The sequence below is a fragment of the Sarcophilus harrisii genome, chromosome 4 (genome assembly GCF_902635505.1).
Source record: "Sarcophilus harrisii chromosome 4, mSarHar1.11, whole genome shotgun sequence".
Classification (NCBI taxonomy): Eukaryota; Metazoa; Chordata; class Mammalia; order Dasyuromorphia; family Dasyuridae; genus Sarcophilus; species Sarcophilus harrisii.
The window spans coordinates 149,262,997-149,285,102 of record NC_045429.1 but is presented as its reverse complement, the minus strand read 5'-3'; the positions used below and the strand labels follow the sequence as shown (position 1 = coordinate 149,285,102).

The window sequence follows — 22,106 nt, the reverse complement described above, 5'->3', positions numbered from 1 at the left end:
TACAGCATATTAGTTATGTTTTTGAAAGAGAAAGGATATATTTTACAAGTGTTCCATCTTAATTTCTGTATTGCTTAAATAGTAGCCTGTAATTTGCTTGGCTTCCATTTGTAAAAATATTTCGTGTTACATTCAGATATAAAGGTGCAATTTGGAGGATGATTTCTCAAATGGAAAAGATTATATATAAAATTTAGGTACTTGAATTGCCCCAGGCTGTGGCTGTTTATCTTCATTCTGGATTTGTTGCAACTAACCCTATCCTCTGGTCTAGGGGTTATTATTTTTCCTGGATTTGTGAATAGATTTCTGTGGATCAGAGAGCTTAGGTGGAAAAAAATAAAGGTGGAAGTCTTTATTTTCATGTTGTTGGTTGCCAATATTCATAATGCAAAATTATGCTTAATTTCAATTAGAGGTTAAAATTCAAGGCTAAACTTTTAACCTCTAAGTGAAATTTAGCATAATTTAGCAATTATGATTATAGGCAACTAAACATTATTCTGAAAAGGAGGCCCATATGCTTCATAAAACTACCAAAGACACTAGGTCCCCTCTTCCCCCTCCCCAGCCTAAAAACAAAACAAAACAAGTTGAGTCTCTGCCCTAGGCACATAGTTGCCATATTCCTTTGTCTGTTTTACCCTAGCATTTTTTAAAAAAATATTTTACCTCGGCATTATGCAACTGTCAACTAGATAATCTGAAAAATTAATAGTGATCAATAATTTAAATGCAAACATTGTGACTTGGATTTCTGTAGACAGTGCTTTGCTCTTTTTTTTTTTTTTTTTTTTTGTTCCATTTATAGCTCCAATGGTATATTCAGTTATTGGAAATCTTTATAAAAAAATTCATGCTTGGTTTAAAATATTTCTTCCATACTTCCTTTCCTCTCCATCCTTCTTCAGTCTCCCAAAACATACATATTTTAGTAAGCTTAAAAGGCAGAATTGGGAAGAGGCAGTTAGGGCTTTTGAAGACTCATTTAATCAATCAATGCCTCATTTTGGCCTGTCAATACTATACTAAATGTTTTTGAAAGTTTTTGAAAGGTATGGTTATGTTTTCCAGTTTTATTTTTACTAAAGAAATATCCCATTCTTTACTGTCACATGACTTCAGAAATTTTTTTATGTGTTTGAAAATAAATAACTCGGTCCCCAGTCATATAAGGACCTTCTCTCTCCCTTCAGACCTGTGATATCACAAATGAAGGGAACTACTTTCTTTGTTTCCTTTTTTTGATAACTGACATTAAATTGTTTAAAGCTCGCAAGTTCTTTATGTACATTATCTATCACAACATCCTTGTGAGGTTAAGTAGTAATTAATATTCTAATTTTATAGATGAGGGCTGAGAGAGTTAGAAAGGTTTAGTGACTTGACTGTGATTATACACCTAATATATATTAGAAAAAGGGCTTGAGGCACCAGGTCTTTCTGACCCAGCTCCTTACCATTTCTTCCCCTATTAGACTACATTATAGTTTATTTAACTATGCTTATTTAAACACACGACTCTCTCCAGGGATAGTGAAGATGTTTAGTAGGGATGTGGCCTTAAATAAACAGTAATTAGTATTTAATTTCAGTGTCATTTTACTTAATATAAAAATCTTTTGGAGGGGTAAAGCTTAATACTCTAATACTTCTAAAATTAAGTGTTCCATGAGTATATTTTAATCCCTTGAAATTCATGGTATGACTTTAAATGTTTGAGTACTTCATATAAGTGTAGGGTGTTATCATTGTTTTCATCCTCAATGAATATCCAAGTGAAGCATAACACAGTGGAAAATCTGACAGAGAAAAGTATGTACTGTCTATTTTCTATGCTTTTAGGAAACCAGAGTAGTCTTACTGGTTTCCTGACTCAGTTTCTATTGATTTAAGAAATTGTGATAATTATAATAAGTACTTAGCTATAAAAAAATTATATAATTTTATGAGTACTATAAAAAAACATGTTAGTATTGTATAACTTTCAAACTGATCTTTACATTTATCAATTAAAGAGCCTTTAATAGCTTAGAAACTTTAATATTAAAGTTATGACTTTAATCTTGTTTCACTAGCACCTACTCCAGAGCGTCTTGAAACTATAACCATTGCGTGTCTGAGACATGAATCATATTGCTGAGCAGCTGCCTAGTGCCTGTGGTCTAGTGCATGAAGTCGGTTAGGATAAATATAGGTCTGAATGGAGGAGAGAAGGGCAGGCACTTCATATTGGCATTTATAACTTCATTTTGTCTACTGCTAATTGGCTTGATTCTTTAAGGCAGAGTATAGAACTTGAATGATATTGCACCCAAAAACTCTGCTTTAAAAGAAACTTGAGGGTAGCATTGATGAAAAATAAGATGTGATTTTTAAAAAATAGCTTTTTATTTTCAAAATATGTGCAAAGATAGTTTTCATTACTCACCCTTGCAAAACCTTGTGTTCGAAATTTTTCTCCCTCTCTTCTCCCCATTCTCCCCTAGAGCAGGTAATCCAATATATGTTAAACATGTGCAGTTCCTCTATACATATTTCTACATTTATCATGCTGCATAAGAAAAATCAGATCAAAAAGGAAAAAAAATGATAAAGAAAATAAAAAGACAATAAAAAAGATGAAAATACTATATTATCATCCAAATTCAGTCCCCATAGTCCTCTTTCTGAATGCAGATGGCTCTCTGTATTACAAGTCTATTGGAATTGGCCTGAATCACCTCATTGTTGAAAAGGGCCAACCCCATAAAAATTGATCCTCACATAACCTTCTTGTTGCTGTGTAAATATTCTCTTGATTAAGATGTGATTTTAAAGATTGCTCTTGGACACAGCAACTGTAGGAAACAATTTTGGAGTATGTTATCTTTGTTCAGGAATGTTTTATTTTGGAAAGGAACTTTGTGATTGGACTTGAGTATCTTAATAGATTTCATTTTTTTCTTGTTTTCAAGGAGATTGCTTTTTAATGTAAGTGAAGTCAATTTTTTTCTTGGAGTGTGAGTCTTGTGTCTGTCAGAACCCTAGAGGATATATCCATCACTCTGATAGGAGGATCTGCTTCCATATTGGACCAATATATTGTATTATTTGTTTATTTTATTCTAAGTTTATAATTTGGTGCTATGGTTGACTGCACCATCATATTAAGGAGAAAGATTAATTTGGCTTTAATTGTTCAATAAAATATGGTACAAAGATAGATATGAATGAATTAAATTCTTAAAGTGGAATGACCTCTCTTCTTTAGGGAGGCAGTTGTGGTACACTGGAAATAGTATTGGGAAGGGCAGATAGATGGTTCAGTGGATAGAACACCTACTGTGGAATCAAGAGAACCCGAGTTCGAATCAGACCTCAGACATTCAATAATTACTAGCTGTGTGACTCTGGGCAAATCACTTAACCTACTTGCCTAAACAAAAAACAAAACAAACAAACAAAAAAGGAAACAGTATTGGGCATTGAATCAAAATGCCTGGGTTCTATAAATGCTATAAATTTGCTAGGCCCCAGGAACACAAAGAAGAGAAATGATTTTGTCCTTTCAATCAAGAAGTTTGCAGTGTAACATAAGAGGAGGGAAGAGATAAAGCTATGCACATAAATAAGTATTATATGAAATAGAATATCATAAGGGAGAGATCTATAGAAAGTTATATAAAAATTTCAGGAGCAAGAGTCACTTTAAGCAGTGATTGGGGTATGAAATCAAGGAAAGTACATTCAATGGAACTGAGCTGGGTCTTGAGTCACTTTTTTTATGATGCTGAAAATAAAAATGGATTTATGTATTTTTTAAAGCATGCTTCCAGAAAGATCACTAATTGTTCTTATAATTATCACAAGCAATTTATATTCTTGTTGGTATAGATATGGAATCATAGCATTTTTAGATGAGGAAGAAAATAAATAAAACTCAGTCATTTAACAGATTGAAGAAGCTGAGACTTTGATTGCTCAAGGGCACACAGCTAGTTAGTGGCAAAGATGGGACCAGAACTTAGGTGTAGCATTCTTTCTACTCTGCCATAATATTTACTTAAATTAGTCTGAGCTTCTTAATCCTGTTTTCTGAAATTTGCATTTATATTTTCCACATCTGGTTGCTTTGAAGAAAATAATTTTTCACTTTCTTCTAGACGAGGAATCAAGGAAAAAAATATCTCAGTCCAAATCCAACCTCAGATACTTTCAGTAAACCCCTGTATGCTTCAGTTTCCTTCTCTGTAAATGAGGATATTAATAATACCACTTACCTCCTAGGTTAGTCATGGGGATCAAATCAGATAATATCTGCACAGTATTTGGCATATAATAGGTACTATGTCTAGCTGTTAATATTTTTATTATTAATTACCAGTAAGGAAATATTTAGTAAGGGTTTACTATGTGTCAGATTATTCTAAGCATTGAGCATACAAAAGTAAAAACATTTCTTGCTTTTAAGGAGCTTACATTCTAATGTGCAAAAAACTGTGATGAGATCTATATAGTGAAATGCAGTTAATCTCAGGAAAGGTACTAGCAAAGAAAGCAAGGATCTCAGAAGCTCTGTTGTAGAAATTGGGAGGTAAGCTTAGTTCTGGAAGAGATTATAGTGAGGAAGGTAGAGAATTAAAATATGTGGTTAAAATGTTTAAGTAGGATTATGCTTTCCCTTGCTCCTTTGAAAACCTCAGTATCTTCTGGAGAATTCTTTCAGAGGGCAGGTACATTGTTCATACACACCACCAATTCCAGGTCTAGTTGAACCATAGACAATGTGATGGAATGGAAAGAAAACTTGATTAAGAATCAGAAAACATTTCTGTCTCTTGAGCTATGATCCTCTGTTTCTTGGAGTGGTGAGTCTTGGAGTCATCTCCATTCTTGGCCAGCTATGGAGCTTAAAAATTCCTGATTTAGTAATTACACATTGTATTTTTTATATAGAGGTAAAAATGTTTTGGATATTTAGATGAATTTATAAAATGCTGGCACATAACATAAATACTTGCTGTAAACAGAGGTTCAGTATGAAGGAAATGGCATTAAGGGACCATCCTATTAGGGATGGGACCAATCCATTCTTAGATTTCCAAAAACATCATCCACTTGGACTTGGATGCATATCATTTTATGTAACTCGTTCTTGATCTTCTTTCAGAATATAAAAAGCTGGTTTATAACAGGTTTGTATCAGGATCTGTGGGATGAGAGGGAATAGTTTGAAGCAGAGAAGGAGGTGTTTAGGGTATCTATAGCAGGGATGGAGGAGCTGATTTTGCTCAGACTCATTACAATTTTGTCTCCCACTACTTCTGGCATTGATTGTATACAAATTTATTTGCATCATGCTAGGTCCATAGGAAAATAGGTGTTCCACAATATCATTTTTAGATGAATGGCTCTCACATGATCTTCAAATGAATAGTTTTCTAATATGGGAACACTTTGGGGCAGTGGAGAGAGAGCTTCTAGGGAGTTAGGAGGACACTCACTCAGATCCCACTTCTGGCACATAATTTTCTGGGTGATTCTGAGAAAATTGCCCTACCTCAATGCCTCTGGAAAAAAATTTTTTTTTTTTTAAAATAGCCTTTTATTTTCAAAATATGTGCAAAGATAGTTTTCAACATTCACCCTTACAAAACCTTGTGTTGCAAATTTTTCTCCCTTCCTCCCACCCTCTCCCCTAGACTGGAAAATTTCTAAGATTATTAAACTTAGAGCAGATGTCAATCTTTGTTTGCATTATTATTGAGTCACCATTAGAAGATTCTTATATCAGTGAAACCACAGGACCAGCCTAAATCCAGAAAATCAAATATGGCAATGAATGTAAAGAAACAAGAAGACTGAATGTTAGACTCCTTTGTTGTCCTCTTTATTCTTTTCTTTTTTCTTCACCTTAATTAGTTGGAAGGGACAATAGAGATTAATTAAATTCTGACCCAGTGCAGCCTCACATCTTTTTTCTGTGTCTCCAAGAGTCATCCAAACTTTGCTTGAATTCTTAGTAGAGTGGTATAGTGGAAAATATGTTGACTGTGGAATCAAAAGGCCTGAGTTTAGTGTATAATTTTCTTTCTCTGTTTTGATCCTACTTGGTTTAGGTATCTGCATTATATCTGTCATATAAAAGGAATTTGGTAGAATACTTCTTTCCCTATTTTTCTGAATAGTTTGTAGAGTATTGGAATTAATTGTTCTTTAAATACTTGGTAGAATTCACTTGCAAATCCATCTGGTCCTGGAGATTTTAGAAGACCTAAATTTGAAAATTGGTTGTCTTGCTTGTTGTAGAGGGCTGCAGATAGTGGATGAACTCTGGGTAAGGTATAAAACCCTTCAGCCCAGAGGGAACCTGCTGACAATGTCTGGTTTGGCTTCCCATCTCCCTTTGGTGCTCTCACTTTTTCTGAGAAGTCAGGGAGGGGGTGACTACTTCCTTTTGGTGTTCTTATCTTTACTGAGAAATCAAGGAGGGAGTGACCACTTCTGTTTTACTTGAAGCAAGGGATACTTATAGTAAGAGGCATTTACATATCAACAGCAGGGTGCTTATAGTTAACATTTGCACTGCGTGCTGTGGTGATGTAATGGTTCTATATTTGACACATGCTCAGTGCTGTAATGATGTAGTCATATTAAGGTATTTAGGAGCTGAGAGGACTGGAAATAAAAGGACTCCATCTTTGGCCATCCTGGTGGGTCTCCTGCCTTCATCATTCCTCCACTAAGACCAAGGACTTGGGCTGGTCCTGAGATCCTCCAGAGAGCTAGTCTGGACGGTATATTTTGGCACCTCAGGGTGAAGGCTCTAGAAAGCATATTATATTTTGGCAACCTCAATTTGGGGGCTCTAGAAAGCACACTACAGCTTTTGACTTGTGTGACCTTTAGCAAATCATTTCCTTTCTCAGGGCTTTGATCATTTGCCTGTTAAATGAAGGAGTCAGATTAATCAGGGTTTCTTAACCTGGATCTGTCAACTATAAATGAGAAAGAGAGAGAAGGGAGTGGGGAGAGAGGGAGGGGGGAAAGGAGGAATGAAGAGAGAGAGAGAGAGATTGAGATTGAGATTGTAACCATCTCAGTGTGGTGGGTTTCTGATGAATTTTATGTTGTGAATTAAGAAAAAAACATTGTTCTGAAAAGGCACCCATAGAACTGCCAAAGGGGTCCATGACACACACACACTTAAGAACTCTTGCATTAAATGCTCTCCAAAAGTTTTATTGAGTTCTAAATCCTTTGATTCTTCCTATGAGAATTCAAGCAAGCCTTCATGGGTTTGAAGCATTATAGATTTAGACCTGGAAGTGATCTTGGAGGCCAGTGAGTCTAATTCCTTCATTTATAGATGAGGAAACTGAAGCATGAAGAAATTAGGAAAATACAGCTAAAAGGTGTCTAAAGCAGAATTTGAACATAGATTTTCTTTGCTCTACTCCCAATTCTCTTCCCTATACTACCTAGCTGCAGCCTGTTGCATTTTTGGAAAACTTTAATTTTTAGAAATTTTATTCATGCTTCCTCACATACCAATGGTTTATTTACTCTCCGCTTTGTACAATAGGGATTATTGGACCAACCAGAACAAAGTCAAAGGTACTTGGTCTTAAAGGCAGCTTTAAAATATTGGTTATTTCCAAGGAAGCTGAACTCTAATCAAGAGATTTAACGTGTTGCTTGTATTCTCAGCTGTTCAAAACTCCTTCCTTGCCCTTGGCTCTTATCTCTTCTTCTCTGAGAAGTAGCCAAGAAATCTGATGTTGCCTAGGATGGAGAATATTAGAATCTCTTCCGTAAATGATTACTTTCTCCCCAGATCCCTATTCTTCCATTTCTTCCTGGGATTACTTTCATAGCTCTTCCTTTCTCTTTAATAGGTAAATTTTGTATTTCATGCATTAAATTTGGCACCCTGGTTCAGAACTTTAATATAGTACTCTCAGGAATAGAGAAATCAAAAGAAAAAGAGAGACAGAGCCACACACACACACACACACACACACACACACACACACACACACGAGAGCGAGAGAGCAAGAGAGAGCAAGAGAGAGTGAGAGAGTGAGAGAGAGAAAATGAGAATAAAGTTAACCAGCTAATGTGGAAAATTATGCTTGATTCCATTTATAGCAAGGCTCCTAAAAAAAGACCTTCAATGCTATGCTTAGAATAAAGTACATCAATTTATCTTTCTCTTATTTTCTCTTGGGAAATAGTAGACAGTGGCTACTTAAATTTTATTTTTGGTAGCTACCCATCTTCTCCTAATTCCTCCACTCACAGCAAGTTCTATGAAGTGACTTTTTTTAAAGCTCTTGAGGAGCTGTAAATTGTTTGAATTGCTTTATTTAGTAGTTATGCATCAGTCCCAGAATGGATTTTGCTTTTTCCATGTATAAGATAGATTTGTTGTAGTGGACATCATGGAAATTTAGCTAAAGCAGAAAAATCAGTAACTCTTGCCCCTTGTATGAAAATAGTTCCCAGTTTTATTTCTTCATTACCATGAAGAAATGCTGTCACACATATAGTAATGTAATTCCATTGAGCTATTGCTATTTCCAAACTTTCAGAAATCTGGTAAGAGTTGTAAAATTTGAATAAAAATTGCTGAAAATTTGTCAAGCAAAGGAATTCATTATACAGAGAGAGGCTTGGAAAGTTTTTTTCTACATTTTATTTCAACACAGAAATTGAAACTGCTATTTTGTACTGTGTCATTTTCTTGCAAAGGAGAAAATATTAGTGAAAATGTGTGAAGCTGTAGAATCAGTAAAAACCTTTATGTTTAAGAAATAATACCCTGCTTAAGTAATACTTAGGGAATAGGCTTTCAGTAAATATTTGTTGAATGAAAAATGAAACTAAATTGGATCCATAATATTCCTCTGTTTCCCAGTGTACTTAGAATTAAGTAATCATTGCTCCCTGGGGATGGTTAAATTTTTCATCTCCCCTGTGGTTCTCTCATCTTCTCACTTTTACTTTTGAATGACCAAATGTCTGAGACTTCAGTCCTCTGGGGCTTCTCTGGCAGAAGCCAGTTACGCAGGCTTAGTTGGTAGTATTAAGAAGGAGACTATTGGTATGAAATCTTTGGCAACCCAAATTAAAGTGCATTCCATATAGTGTTGGTTAATTCAATTTTTAAGAAGTCAGCTAAATCTTCTAATGTAATTACTCTTGTGTTGGATAAATTATGTTGTTACTTATCCATGTTTTGATTATTTAAAAAAATTACAATTATGTATTAATTTTAATGATAGTTCTTCAATAGAGCTTCCTAGTATTTTTCAAATAGAAAGAGAAAGACCCACTGATTTCTTAATGACATTTTCTGATGAGTTAAAAATATAAGCAAGAAATGTGCTGATAGATTTTGTCTTTTAGCGTCAACACTTTCAATTTAATGTACCCATTAATTGTGAATGCCTTTTGTCTTTACAACATAATTATTAGGGCTGGGAAGTAGGAACAAACAAAATCTTTTTCCTATTATATATGGAATCTTTCCCTTGTGACAAAGAAAAACAATTAAGCAAAAACATCTTATACAGTGATATAAATGACTGCATCTAAATTTTATACTGTACTCTGAATTATCTGTTCTCTGCAACCTTTATTAATGTTAGTGCTTTTCTGGTAACTCAGAGTTAGAATTCCATTTAGTGATCTTTTTATTTGTCTTGTAGTCATCATTATGCATGTTATTCTTTTGTTCTGAATTATGTTGCTCTCAGTAATTCAAACAAATCTTCCCATGTTTCTCTAAAATGCTTTTATTTGCCATTTTGTACCAAGTCAACATTTTAAAAAATTAAATATTCATATATATTCTCAGTTATTTTTTTTTCCTTCTCCCAACCATTTCTTAATTGTAGAGTATTTTTTTTTTTCAGTTCTTAGTGTCCACATAGAGTGTTAACTATGAATATTCTGGTATGTATTCTTTCATTTACTATGAGATATATATGATTATATAAATGTGTGTGTATGTCTGTGTACACACCCACACCTACACCTCCCCTCCCATTCATCTCCTCCCCACCACACACACACACACACACACACACACACACACACAAAGAGTTGGGGCCAATGGATATGGACAGTATTTTGACTTTTTTTGCATAATTTCAAATTGATATTCAGAATGGTTGACTCACTTCACACTTCTACCAGCAATGTATTTACTTAGTAGCTCTGTGTTTTTATAGCCCTTTTATGTTGTTTCACAATCTGATTTTATTGATTGCATTTGTTAATTTGCTCAATTTAAGTTGAGATACTTGAATTTTAATTTGAATTTATTTTTCTATTAACCATTGGTGATTCTTTTATGAGAAATGTTTTCATATAGTTGCAATTAAATATTTTGTGTATTGATTGAGGAGTACATGTTGGCACTATATTTTCAGTTTAATTTGAAAACTATAAGTAACATTTTAGTGCTTTATAGTTTGTAGTTCACTTTATATTCATTACCTTATTTTATCTGCACAACTACTCTAGATTGGTGCTATTATTGTCCCCATATTATGCATGAAGAAACTCAGGCTAATAATTAAGTGACCTGCCTAGGGTCATACAACTAGGAAGTTTTTTGAGGCAGAATTCAAATTCAGTTCTTGACTTCAAGTCCAGTACTCTATCTCCTACACTCTGTATTGCTTTAAGGGCATACTACATGCAGGATATTATGCTACTTGCTAGGGATAATTGGAGAAAAACAAAATCTTTGCTCTTTAGGAGCTTATTCTGACTGTGAAGAAAGATTACTTTGTTCTATGTCCTATTTTTGTGGAAATTTTAATAACTTAAGCATTTATTATATAGCTTATTAACTTTTTCCTTCAAATATATATTTTTGAGGGCATAATATGTATGCCAGTAAAGAGATGAAGAAAGTAACATTTGATATTGACAGTAATTGATTAATTCTCTTGCTTTACTGAACAGGTCATTAATTATAACATGAATGAAAATATAACTTTTCCTATTTTCACCTTGAACGTGGTTCTTTTAGTTTACTATATGTAATGATTGTATTTATATAGTATTTTAAGATTGGAAAAGTGATTTGACTATGTTAATCTATTTGATTCTCACAATAATCTGCTGGGGGTATGTCCTATTTTTTCTCCTATTTTGAAGATCAACAAAACGAGACTGAAAGACATTAAATGATTTTTTCCAGGTCACATAGCTAGTATCTGCAGCTGAATTTGAACTTAGAACCCTCTATCTACTATGTGCCATCTTCATGTATAGACAATTCATTTATGTCCTGAAACCTGACTTAGTTATCTACACAGACAATGAATTGTCTTAGATAACTAAGTCAGGTTTCAGGACATAAATATTAAAGTGAAAATGTATGTGAAAGTCTCATTATCAAATATAGTAACAAATCACAGAGTGGTTGTGAGAATCAAATGAACACTTTGCCCACCTTGAAATATTAAATAAATGACAGCTATAATGATTATGTTTTCCCTCCTGCTTGATTTAAAATATTTCCAAATCAATAAATTTTTCTCCCTATCTTTGACTTTTCTTTAGGTAAAGTTTAAAAGTAGTTGTTTAATCTCTTTATATAATTTTTTCTTGAAGATACTAGCTAAAAATCTCTTTATAAATTTTTTTTGAAGATACTAATAGTGTAAAATCACAATTGTTTTGTTATGATTGGAAAGAACTCACATGAATTCTTTTATGTTTTTTTGAATTCTGTTCCCTCATATAGTCATAGGAAAAGGTATCATTCAACCTGATTAAACCAGTACATTTAATATGCCTACTTGGGAATATCTTTTTGTTTTTAATTCTTCTAAATAGATTATTTATGTATAATAGATAATTGTATTTAAGTTCATCTTATTGATATAAAATTATTTTGGCTTGGCATAGTTCTTTTGAGATCTTGAATAGGGGGAAGAGAAGTAGTACCTACTTTCCCACAGAGAAAAAATAATGTTTTTCATGTGGAAGGAAAACTTAGAGTTTAAGTAACTAATGGAGGCAAGTCATCCATAGAGCTATAATTAAAACTTAGAGGTCTTGCTGAGTTGTCCCTCCCATTAGGAAAGCAAATGTATTATCCTTTTGAGAATCCTTAGATCTTATGTTTTTGAGACCAAATCTTTAAACTTCAGGAAGATAAAAGGAAAGGATCCTCTTTGCCCTTTTCTGCTTAAAAGCTGCCAAGATAGTTTATGATGCATAATTGCCTCTCCATATGGTATTGTGTAGAATTTAAGACAACCTTTCAGAATTTACTAAAGGTTCATCTTTCAGTTTTGAGATGAGAGAATAAAGATTTGGCACATCAAGACTTCATTGTTGCCTAATATTTATATTTGAACAAAGTATGAAATAGAGAGGTAGTTCAAAGCTAAGGGGTTAATGGTTAAAACTGCAATTAGCAGTTGACAGTTGTAGTATCATGTACAAAATAAAAATGAAAGCATTGAAATAAAGCACAAAGTAGCAGTAAGACAATGTCTATTTTGTATTGTGCCTCATAGCCTCAGACAAAGTCTCTTTTCCTTATGTCATTTCTTATGCATCTCAGAGCTTCCCTTCCCAGCAGTTTGGAAAGCTAATAAAATTAAAGTTATGCAATTATTTTAATAATCCTCTTTAAGTGATTTATTATTTATTGTTGAAATTATTAACGTATATTATTGATTTCTTTTATCATATGCAGAAAGGTATATGATTTATAAATTTTTTTTTTCCCTTTGGTCATTTAGGTGATTTACCCAGGGCCACACAGCTAATAAGTGTAAAGTATTTGAATCTGAATTTGAACTGAGATCCTCCTGACTTAAGGTCTGGTGCTTTATTCACTGTGCTATCTAGCTGCTCCTTATTTATAATTGACTAAAAATGGCATTTATGACCATAATTCTATAAAATGATGGGCATCAGGCCTGTGGTCAGGAAGGTATATTATCACATTGTTTCTATGGAGTAGTTAGGTTTGATTTGAAGCCTGTAAATGTGCAGGTGTGCATCCCAATGTAAGTTGAAATACTGAATATTTTTTGATGAGAGATTAGTCTCCTTGTTGTCCTTTCAAGTCTTCACTCAGTCTAGTCCTGTGTAGCACTTTGTCGGCAAAACATCTTAATCCAGATGACTTGGCACCGATGTCAATTATACATGATGTTTGTTTAGAAATTTTGAACTGAACTCTCATATTTGTCTAAATTAAACAAATAAATGAGCCCCAACCTACTTTTCTAGTCTAGTCTAGTTTTCCTGTACATGCATTCTACTTTGGGACCAAATTATACTTCTGTATCTTTTTTGTTCTCTACTTTGCTCTTGTTTTAACAATCACCTCCAAAAAGTCTTCTCTTTTTCATTTTAGCTCAAGGAGGTATAAGCTTTTAGGACTGAAAAAGACCTTTAGAGTTTACTTTATTCAAAGCTTTTCATACAGTTAAGAAGTCTGTTTTGTATTATCAATGAGGCTCTTGAACACTTCCAGTGATGGAAAACTCACTACCTCACAATACAATTCATTCCCTTTTTTATAGTTATAATTGTTAAAATTTTATTTCTTCCTTACATTAAGAAAAAATATTTTGTCTCTAACTTCCAAACTTGATTCTTAGTTCTTTCCTTTGTTAGCTAGATACAGTAAGACCTTCTAAATAAATAAATAAATAAATGAATGAATGAGCATTCTTTGCTTCAGTTGCTACCTAGCCTTAATCAAGAATGGGTACAGCCTTAGTCAGACTGAGACCTGTTAAAGACCTTAGCTTAAAAAGGTCAAGGTCTCCCATTGCACCCAGGGACATCTCCAGTCCTTCTGATCTATATCTGGCCATTGGACCCAGATGCTCTGGAGGGGAAAGTGAGGCAGGTGACCTTACACAGCCCTTCCTCACTTATATTCAATTCACTTGTATGTCATGCATCAGCTCCCTGATGTCATGGTTCTCTCTGAGAACGAAGGACAAAACAACAACAACCACCAAAAAAATAAGACCAATTCTCATTCCACACACTCTTGCAAATATTTATATTTGGGTGATGTCATCTCTCCTAAATCTTATCTTCACTATAATAATATTATTCAGTTGTTGTTCAGTCATATTTAGCTTCTCATGACCCCAACTAACTTGTCCTATGGGAGAAATACTGGAGTGATTTGCTGTTTCCTTTTCCAACTTATTTTACAGATGAGGAAACTGAGGCATACAGGGTTAAGTGACTAGCCCAGAGTTACATAGCTATTAATTGTCTAAAACTGGATTTGAACTGCGGAAGATGAGTCTTCAAGTTACTCTAGGTCTGGTACTCTTATCTGCTATCACCAAGCTGCCTTCACTATAATAATAGTTTTTAATAGAGCTTTGAAGTTTGCAGAGCTGTTCACATGTATTATTTCATTTAATTCTCACAAAAATCCTATGAGGTAGTTGCTGTTATTATCCCAGTTTTACAGATTATTAATTTGTTCATAGCCTCCCAAATCGTTCAGTGGGTAAGACATGTTCCGTTCCTTTAACCAGCTCCCCTGGATTCTTACATTGCTGATTACTCTCCTGTGGATGTATTCTAGTTTGTCACTGCCTTTCTCAAAATGTAATTTACAAAATTGAACAGGAATATTTTTGGATGTGGAGTGGTATAGTGAGGGTTTTTATTTCCCTTATATTAGACACTGTTATTTCTCCTGTTGCAGCCAGGATTGCCTTTGCTTTTTGTAAAGCTATGTCATTTTGAAGTTGATTCATATTCAACTTGATTCAATTAAATTTTTTTTTTGTCTTTTTCATTTGGACTAAATTTATTCATATAATATATTCATTTGGATTAAATATAAATCACTTCATGCTTTCCAAAGACAAAGGATGAGTTTTTAGAACAATCACTATTTTAAATTGTTATTATGAATCAATTCCAACCATTAGCACAGATAAGTCTATTGTTATTTTTTCTTAATAGGTACATGTATCTCTATTCGATTAGATTGCAAGGACAATACCTTACATGCAGCAGGAACTCCATAAATGTTTGTTTATAGCAGCTTAAGTTTTTTAGAATGGTTTTAAATACCTCTCTCCAATTTGTAAAAATGCATATTGCCCTTTATGAGACTGCTTTTCTCTTTGGTCTAAAGGGATAGCCTAGAAAAACACCTTGTAAATAGAGATCAGGGCATTGTCATTGATTTAGCATTGATGCTGAAATTTATTCTTCATTGGTTTACTAAAAAGCTTACATATTTAGATTATTTTTACCCTTTATGTAGTTTGACTATTAATGTTTTCAAAGAGTGGGACCTTGGAGGTCATTACCCGTCTGTTTGATAGAAAAGGAAACTGAGTCTTAGAGGTAAAATAACTTTTCCAGGGTCATTGGCAGAATTGGTCCTTGAACCCCAGACTCCTGTTTTCCAGGCAGTGTTTTTTTGCCCCTGGCTATGGCAAGCTGCCTGTTATTATTATTTTTGAAGGTTTTTAAAATTTTTTTTAGTTATATTAAAAATTTGAGCCATTTGAAATAGATTGAATTTGAAAAGTACCTTTTTACATAAAGGTGACTGGAAGTCAGTAATGTTTTTTTTTTAAATTATCTTTCTAATTTTATTTTATGCCTTTTTTTTCTTTAAAATTTTTTCTTTTTTTTTTTTCTGTTTATACATGTACATTCATTTAAAAAAATACATTTCCTTGTGAATCATATTGGGAGAGAAAAATCAGAACAAAAAAGAAAAACCATGAGAGAAAAAAAAGCAGAAGAAAAAGAAAAAAAAAAGTGAACATAGCATGTGTGGATTTATACCCAATCTCCATAGTTCTCTTCCTGGATGCAGATGGTGTTTTACATCCAAAGTTTATTGGGATTGCCTTGGATCACTGAACCACTGAGAAGAACCAAGGTTTTCATAGTTGTTCATTGAACAATCTTGCTTCTACTTCGTACAATGTATTCCTGGTTCTGCTTGTTTCACTCAGCATCAGTTCGTGTAAATCTTAACAAGCCTTTCTAAAATCAGCTTGTTCATAACTTTTTTTTTTATGGAATAATAATATTTCATTACTTTCATATAACATAACTTATTCAGCCATTCCCTAGTTGATGAGGATGTATTCATTTTCCAATTTTTTTTTGCTATCACAAAAAGAGCTGCTACAAACGTTTTTGTACATATGGGTCCTTTTTCCTCCTTTATGATTTCTTTGGGATTCAGACCAAGTACTGTAGCACTACTGGATCAAAGATATGCATGATTTTATAACCCTTTCTCAACATTGTTTCAAATCAATCTGAGAGGTATAAGGTGGCAACTCAGAGTTTTTTTAGTTTGCATTTCTCTAGTCAATGATTTAGAGCATTTTGAAATGACTATAGATAGCTTTAATTTATCCACTTGAAAATTGTCTGTTCATATCCTTTGATGGCTTTTTACTTTTCCAAATACATCTAAACATAGCTTTCAACATTCACCTTTGCAAAAAACCTTGTGTTCCAAATTTTTCCTCCCCTCCCTTTCCCTCTCCCCTTCTCCTTTAGAGGACAAGCAATCAGATATAGATTAAACTCGTGCAATTCTAAACATTTCCTGGTAATGTTTTAAGGAAATAAAAATGTGAAAGTTAAAATGAAGAAAAACTGAAGTGTTGAAACTCTTAAAATGCAGACAGTTTGAAAAGTTAAAAATGAAAGATAATAAAAATTCCAGATCTAAATGTGAAATTAAATACTTTGGACAGGTCAACAATATTTATATTCGAACAAAGCCTGGAAAAAACCATTGCAGAGAGGCATTCTAATTGAAGTACAGAATGCTTAATGTGACGTAGGGAAGATAATGTCAGCCTACATTACTTATTTCAGCTTCATACAGGTAAGCAGAATAAATGGAAATTAAAAGCAAATTAAGAGCAGATGTTGAGCAACAGTGCTCACTTGGGGAATAATTAAGTAGTAGAAAGGCCAGGTTTAGTCAGTGAAGTTAGGATTTTCAGATATCATAAATATTCAGGCAACAGATGCTTTCTAAATGTGAGGTTTTCTTGTGTGGAGGAAAAAAATAGATTATTGTCTTTTTCTTTTTGTTTTCCACTAAAGATGCAATTTTATGAATTATTTCATCCTGGTGGTTAAGGTATAGTCTTAGCCCTCAATGAAAAATTTCCACTTTCCATGAGACCTTTTCCCTGACTCTTTGTAAAGTGAATTTAGCCATTTGCCTCCTTCGAAATGTAAAGTTGAGTGTTTATTTATACCCATGTTTGCCCCTTTCAATTTAGGGAAAACTGGCTATAAATCTAGCTTTTTTTAAGACTTCATGCTGTTTTGTAGTGTCAACTTGTGGTTTGGAACCTAAATCTTAAATCTTAACATAATTGGTTGCTCTTTGTTCCTCTGAACATTTCATATTATATGTGTTATGTAATTGTCATAAAGGGTTTTGTGTTACTCATATTAATGAGAATTGGATTTTCTGAGATTTGGATGCATTTGAGAGTTTTGACCAATTATTTGGCCAGTGACCAGTCAAGCATTTACTAAGTCCATGTCATGTGCAAGACACTATACTAATTTTTGGTCATGTAAAGACAAAAGTGAGGCAGTTTGTCTTCAAGGAGTTTTGGGGAGATATGGATCTATGCAAAACAAATATTTTGTAATTGATTAGAGATACTAATAGCCTGGCGAAGTAGAAAAGGTTTTTTGGGGGAAGGGACATTGGAGTTGAGCTTTGAAAGGTTTCAGGGAATTTTGAGAGCTGAAAGAGAAGGGAAAAAATGTACATTTAGCACCTACTATGTCTTGGGCACTGTAGTAAGTACCTTTTACAAATACTATCTCATTGATCCTCATGACAACTTGGGCATATGGGTGCTATTGTTATAATTTTAGAGTTGAAGAAACTAAAGCAAATAGAGCCTAAATAATTTCCTCAGAGTCATCCAGTTAGATCTAATTCAATCTCAGGTGTGTTTCTAGGCTCCAAACTACCAGACTCTGGAGATATAGAAGATGATCATTCCAGATACAGGAGAGTAACCTTTGCAAGGACATTAGGGTGGGGATGGAATCCTCTTCCAAAGACAGCAAATAATCTATTTTGGCTGAAGCACTAGGAGGAGTAAGTTTGGATTAAGACAAGTTAGCAGCAGATTGGGATGGGTTTTATGTGTTAAGTGAGTTTTATTTTATTTTGCAGACAGTGGTGCTTCTTGAACATATAATGATATGTTTTAGGAATATTGGCAGTGCTGTAAAGGATGGATTAGAGAAGGAAGAGACTGGATGTGGAGGGAATAATTAGATTACTGCACTAGACCAATGACCACTGAAACTAATTTGTGAAGTTAAAGAAAAAAGGATAGTTTTAGTTTCTTATAAATGGATCAAGAAGCAGCCACACAGAATCGGCAAGAATGGATGGAGGACAAGGCAGAATGAGATAAGGGCTAAGGAGTGCATTTCTTTGTATTCTGACCCACTTTTAGCACTAAGTCACTGGTTAGGTGGAATTTAGGAATTTATTGTTCTAAATTTTTATCTGTGACAAACTGGTGGGGCTTTGTGTTCTTTGTTTTCCCTTTATTGTTAAATAACTTTAAAAAAGTTTTTGTAGCCTTTTGTTTTTACACTAACCATTTCCCTTCCCCTCCTCCTACCCACAATCTTCCTTGTAAAGCAGAGAAAGCATTTAAACATACATAAGACATTCCTGCATCTCTCTATTGGGAAGAACTTATACTGAGGGTATTTTTCTTATCTATTCTCCAGGCCAGAGACTCCCTAGAGTAGATCCAAGTTAGCTTGTTTTACTGTATTTTTATCATTTACATTTGGATAGTCATTTTGTAGATGGATTGTTGTGGCTCTGTTTACTTCATTATTATCTTACTGTATTTCTCTTAGTCTATTGCTTGTAGCACTGTGAAATTCCATTAGGATCATATTTAGAAATAAACTTTTGCTGTTAAATAATCATCCCTATGTATGGGGTGCATTTTAATCCAGACCTGTTTTCTTTAGAAATCCAGAAATCCAGACTGATGTCTTTAGTATAAGGTCAGGCTTTTTCAACTGTGAATTGGGAACTGAATGTAGGGGTTGTAAAAATTTTGCCAACAGTAAAGTTATCAAATATTCTGCCAAGATTTAATTTTTTTATGTAAAAATAAATAAGACCATCCATCTAACTAAATGCAAATTGGCTTTTGTCATTAATAAATGGTAAAATTATATGCATACCAAAGGATTTTTAATAAGTAAATGTTTGATTTGTATACCTATTTTATAGGTTTGGATTACAACCAAACGGAACAGTACTGGCAGAAAAATTAGGAGATTAGCTGAAGTAAATCCTAGTTCTTCGGAACTTCGTTTACATGAGAGACCTTGAAGAACAAGTTGCAACCTCTATAGCCCTCAATTAGCTCCTCAGAAAAATGAGGGGGCTGGATTAAATCTCAGGCAATACTAATATTCTATGATCTTAGAAAAACATTTGTATATATACATCCTGGTATATAGAGCACTCTTCCTGCTAAAATAGATTAACGCTTTGCAATTTGTAAATTGCCTGGAGCACAGAGAGACAATGGAATTTTTCCTGATTTTCCTAGGCTGTATGTATCAAAGGCAAGATTTGAACTTGAGTCTTCCTAGCACTGAGGATGGCTTTCTGTCAGTAATAATAATAATAATAATAATAATAACTAGTACTTCTATTGCACTTTATGCTAAGCATTGTGTTAAACACTTTACATTTATTATCGCATTTGATTGTCCAATCAAATGGGAGGTTGGTGCTATTATTATTGCCATTTAATAAATGAGGAAACTGAGATATGTTAGTTGTATGACCAGATCATACAGTAAGTGTCTGAGGCCATTTTTGAACTCAGGTTTTCCTAATTCCAGGACTGGTAACTCTACCCATTGCGCCACTTAGCTGCTATGATGAAGGCTCTTTGTGGGTATTATGTGCTAAAAGATAATATTCCGAAAAAATATACATATACAAATGTTTTTATAAGATCATAGAATATTAGTATTGCCTGAGATTTAATCCAGCTCCTTCATTTTTTCTGAGGAGCTAATTGAGGGTTATAGAGGTTGTAACTTGTTCTTCAAGGTCACTCGTGTGAACGAAGTTCCCAAGAAGTAGGATTTACTTCAGCTACATCTCCTAATAAATGCCAGTGCTGTTCCTTTTGGTTGTGGAGTTGTGGCAAACACAGCAATAGATAGTTTCCCTCTGATGGTGAATGAAAATAAAAGCTGGTATTACCGGAATTAGTCTATTGCAAAGTTTGAAGGGCAAAATTTCTTCTGATAATGTTTGACCTAGTTTTTGCATACAATGAATTTTTATTTGTTGATGAATCTTTCCATTTTGTTGCCAAAAGTAGAAAATAATCATACATAAATTACTCATTAACAGAGAAGCTTGTTCAGGTGTTTTTTTTTTTTTTTTTTTTCCTTTTAAATGGAGCTTCTGTGTGATGGCATTAAGGTGGAGTGAATGATATAAAAGATTTTAATTTTCCTCATACAAAGATACCTGCTGTTAATTCAAAGTTTCTGATTTCCTTGTCTTCTGAAGAGCTGGTCAGTATAAGTCTCCCATACCAGTTCATTTCTTGGGATCATATATTAATGATATTTGGTGAAATGTGAGTTAACATTTTTTCTTCTTGTTTTGCTTCTTTCTAGAAAGGATTACAAGGAGTGTGCCTGTGTTTATTTGATAAGAGCACAAGCACTTTTATTTCTTTTCTTGAGGGAGATAAATAGCCACAAGAGGATTTAATGGTTAAACTTAAGTCACTGCATTGAATGAACATTATTGAAGAACATAATAGATAAAGCTAGTCTCCCAATGACATACTGATCCTAGGCAAGTCATTTCATCTCTAGGCCACTAGTGTGGCTTGGTGGAGAATCTCAGGGATTCCTGACATCTCTTCATAGGGGATCATGAGGTCAAAGCTGTTTTAATTATATTAAGATGTTTTAGTTTCTAATGTAGTAAGGATAAATATAATCTCTATGAAGAAAAGATCTTTTAGGGACTTTTTAAAGAGTGTAGAATCTTTTATACCATTCATTCCATCTAAGTGCCATCATACACTGAGATCCCCTGTATTTGAGAATTGCTATTCCATTCAACTCCTAAAGACTTTAAGTGGCATAGCAATCTACTGTCTGACAAACCCAAAGACCCCAACTTTTGAGATAAGAACAAACTATTTGACAAAAACTGCTGGGAAAATTAGAAACTGGTTTGGAAGAAATTAGGGCTTGACCCACACCTAACACTATATACCACGATAAACCCTAAATGGGTTCATGATTTAGACATAAAGAGTGACATTATAAACAAATGAGAAGAACATAGGATAGATTGTCTCTCAGATCTGTGGAGAAGGAAGGAATTTGTGTCCAAGAAGAACTGGAACTTATAATTCAACACCAGATGGATAATCTTGATTATATTAAATTAAAAAGTTTTTGTATAAACAAAACTAATGCAGACAAGATCAGAAGGGAAGCAATAAATTGGGAAATCATTTTTACATTTAAGAGTTCTGATAAAGACCTCATTTTAAAAATTTAAAAATTTAAAAAATTGTAGAGAATTGACTCAAATTTATAAGAATTCAGCCCATTCTCCAATTGATAAATGGTCAAAAGATATGAACAGACATTCTTCAGATGAAGAAATTAAAATTATTTCTATTCATATGAGAAGATGAGAAATGCAAATTAAGACAACTCTGAGATACTACTACACACCTCTCAGATTGACTAAGATGACAAAAAAAGATAATGATGAATGTTGGAGGGGATGTGGGAAAACTGGACATTAATACATTGTTGATGGAGTTGTGAACTGATTCAACCATTCTGGAGAGCAATTTGGAACTATGGCCAAAGGACTATCAAATTGTGCATACTCTGTGACCCAATAGTGTTTCTATTGGGCTTATATCCCAAAGAGATCTTAAAGGAAGGAAAGGGACCCACATGTGCAAAAATGTTTGTGGCAGCCCTTTTTATAATGGCAAGAAACTGGAAACTGAGTGGATGCCCATCAATTGGAGAAT

The 22,106-nt window shown here is 33.7% G+C and overlaps 1 protein-coding gene across 6 annotated transcripts in view; it reads left to right on the top strand.

The window, feature by feature from the left end:
* The window catches only part of UTRN (utrophin), a 639,104-nt gene that overhangs the window by 5,679 nt on the left and 611,319 nt on the right, over nucleotides 1-22,106 (top strand). The gene's annotated exons all lie outside the window — the stretch shown is intronic.